This window comes from Cryptomeria japonica, chromosome 8 (genome assembly GCF_030272615.1).
Source record: "Cryptomeria japonica chromosome 8, Sugi_1.0, whole genome shotgun sequence".
NCBI lineage: Eukaryota > Viridiplantae > Streptophyta > Pinopsida > Cupressales > Cupressaceae > Cryptomeria > Cryptomeria japonica.
In genome coordinates, this window is record NC_081412.1 from 76,694,206 (window position 1) to 76,698,314 (window position 4,109).

Sequence of the window (4,109 nt, forward strand, 5' to 3'; positions counted from 1 at the left end):
AGCTAGATTCTCCATAATAGGTCAATACCCAAATCATAGATTTAATTTGCATATAATTGTGAGATTCCACATACCTCTGGATATATTGAAAAATCCTCAAATAGTTTTTTTAAACCTAACTGTAGGACTATTTCGACCATATAAATTTCATGACTCCACCATAATTAATTGTCCCTCAGAAACTACTTCCTACATACCTTGGAGATGGGATAGTGAGGTATGAGTATTTCCTAATCCTCCATAGTTACTCCTTTGAATATTGGGTTGAAACTATTTACAAGTATGAAAGCATATTAGTGAGTTCATAGACTAAACCAAACAATATAGCACTTTCCTTGCTATCCATACATATGTGTCATTTATCCTCAATGGTGTTGGTTTGTCTTCCTTTGTAATTGGGTATTTTGCTATTTAAAATCAATCAATAGCTATCAATGTTCTCTCTAAATGGAAGAACATTTCTAGATTCTAGAGTATTAAGAACATTCTTCTTCTTCTTTTTTTGAATTACTAGTTTATTGTACCATCCCCCTCTCAAATATAAAAACGTTTAAATAAAATTTATCCCAATCCAACAATAAATTGTAGAATACAATGTGTCATTGAGATGGGGGGGGGGTGAATCAACGATGTCAAATTATTTCCAACTATGTGTGTGCAACCGGTAAAGTAATGAAAACACTAGTAATTAACCACACACGAAGAATACATCACACAACACCGGATGAACGAGGAAACCCAATGTGGTAAAAACCTCGGTGAGAAATGCTGATGGAGTCTACTGCTCCAATCTAGCCTCATAATGAAACAACAGTTACACTGTTTAGGGCACCAACCCAAGGAGCACCAACCCCTAGACCGAGCACCAACCCAATGATTACAATGAAATAAACTTAGATACAATGAATCTCCTTGTTACAAATAAATTTTGTAACTCCTGCAATCAATATCCTCTGGCAGTTTTAACTCTTCTCTGTCTCATCGGTTCTATTACCACTGGTTATCTATTCACTCTCTCTAATCCCTTATCAGTCGGCCTCTATCTTACTTGACTTCCTCTGATCCTCACTCACTCTCTCATACCTTCCTACCAGTTCAACCACTGTCGGTTTACTTGAATTTCAACTATGTGATAGATCATAGGTTAAACCCCTCTTATCAGTTCTACCTCTTCTGTCGGTTCTAATTCAAATACTTAGCCGCTTGCATTTTATTGATCTGACTCAATCTATTCACCTCTATGATCGCTCAAACACTCTATTCTCTTGCTACTAGCATCAACTAACTCAGATCCTCAATCTGTATATTTATACTCAAGATTTCCTACCAAAAACTGAAGATCAAATCTTGCATCCTGGGGTTATCTTTGTCGACCTGATTCGTATCAAATCCAATTGGAGCTCTTCTCCGAAATGATAACCTGCAATAAAACTATACCTCATTGTCATATTTGTTTCTTCCAATACATATTTACTATTTTTAGCAAACACAGACCTTGCTTTTGTCAATCACATTAAATGGTCTAGCAGTTTCCTTCTCCAAGTCGACAAGATAATCAAATGTCCTTCTTCAATCAAGATATCAAAGAAACAAATCTCTCGCTTTGAGCCACAATCCTCTACAACTCCTCCATGATTTTTGCAGTCTTCATTTAATGCAATCTTAGTCAGCAACCACCTCACTGGCGTAATCTTCATCACTGCACATTAGCCACCTAGATCCTACATGTCATCTTCATCGATATTTAGCTCAATCAGTTCAGAATCAGTCACCGACCAAAAAGAACACTACGGGTTTTCACCTTATGCTACTAGCCTTCTTTTCCTATTGGTCATGCGATGATTGATCAACCCTTGTATCATCTCCTCACTATTTTCTGGTTACTTCCAGCTAACTTGGATTGCTCCCGGTTCTATGTTCACACTCTATGTAATCCGATAATCATTCACTTTGTTAGTTTGTCTTTTTCTTGGTGATACATGCTCACTGGTGGCCCCATTTATCGATGAATACTACACCTTCTGGTTGACAATACATACATGTTGATCATGCTATACCTATCGACATGACTAGTCTTACCTTTATTTATTTCTATGCTTTCTTATGCTTACTCACTAGTGGACATCCATACCAGTCACATCTTCTTCTTGCATCTTGCATACACCTTGCATACTGGTAGCCATTCATACTGGTGAATACATACCAGTTGACATCGATGACAATACAATGCCAACAATCTCCCCTTTTGGCATTGATGTCACCACACTCTACATTTCTTCAACCAGTTCATTCTTCCCCTTTGACATCCATGACAAAGGGTACTAACAATATCCATCATCCACTATCATACTGGTTCCTCGTCGTTCATCCAGTATCCTCTATCTTTCTACCTTTTTCCAGTAGTATATCATAAGACTGCAATATCCGACTAGTACAATCTCTCCCTTGGTCCTTCATATGGTTCAAGAGTCAAAATTTAAGACAGTGAATTCCCCCTAAACCATGGATCTCCATACACATTTAAGTGCACAAAGCAGGTGACACAACTCCTAACTTGTGTCTCAAATACTCAAATGTTCTTACTAGTAGAGGTTTGGTCAAGATATCAGCCACTTGTTCACTTATAGGGACATATTCTACCTTAACTTCCTGATCTGCCACCTTCTCCCTGAGAAAATGATATTTGATCACAATATACTTTGTCCTTGAGTGCATAACTGGGTTCTTTGATATGTTAATTGCACTTAAATTGTCACACTAGATGGAAATGGGGTGAGACATTTCTACCTGAATATCCTTGAGGGTCTGCTTCATCCATAGCACCTGAGAACAACATGTGGCAGCAATAATATATTATGCTTCAACAATAGATAGGGAGATTGAATCTTGCTTCTTGTTGTGCCATGAAACTAACCGGTTACCTAGGAAGAATGCACTACCACTTATGCTCTTCCGGTCATCAATGTAGCCTGCCCAATCAACATCAGTGTAGGCTTGCAAGGTGAATTCTCCTTTCTTAGGCTACCATAGTCCATAATTGAGTGTTCCTTGAAGGTACCCGAAGATCCTTCTAACTGCATTTATATGTGGGGTATGTGCACAAAGATGGTGGTCAGAAAAGTGGACACCACCCAAAAAAAACATGGAAAAACAAGTAGCATGTATGCGGTTCTAAAATTTGAAATTCCCGCATACGCGCTTAGGTTTGTTCTTCCCGAGCCTAGAGAAGGTAGCGCATACATGTTGCTTTTAGGAAAATGAGCGCGTATGCGCTACGCCTAGGAAAATGAGCGTGTACACACTAATAATCCAAATATAACCACGTACGCGGTGCCTGTTAAAAAAATATTTTTTAAAAAAAATGGGTCTCATTTACCCATGAATAGTGTGTTTTTACTTCGTTTTTTTCATTTCCTCTCCTAAACTGCGAACGGGGTGCTAGATTTATCCTCCAAGCTATGGATCAAGGTTATTTTTTGTTTATTTTTGTCTTTCTTTCCCATTTGTTCAATTTGTTTTGCATTTTGAATTTAATTTCATTAATTTTGATTAGGTTTTTTCATTTTTTGTTTCAAAAACCAGATTCTTCTAATCCACAACAAGAACAACCAAATGCACCTCCTGAAAACCCACAAGAAAAACCAAATGCACCTCTTGAAAACCCACAAGAACAACCAAATGCACCTCCTAAAAACACACAAGAACAACCCCCAATTCCCCCTTTTGACCGCACACCCGAAACACAAGAGCAATTAATTAATCAGTTAGGACAAAATTCATTTAAAATCAATAGACTAATTGTTAAATTGAAAACTTTTGAACTTAAGCATCATCAATCCCTCGCCACTAGCCTAGAAACATTAGCTAGTGGTGCCATAGCTATTTCCACACAAATTACCAAATCGGGAAGCTTTAGGAATATGTGTTGTCAGTTCTATGTCGATGGGCTATCGTACGATGGAGTAAAAAACAAAAATATTAATAAACAACAAATATGTGCCCTTTTTCGTTGATCCCAAAACTGGTCAGCCATTACCTCTTAATGTAAAGAGGTTTCCCATACATTGGTGTACCAATGTGCAGATGAAGAATCTTTTTTGGCAGAGGTG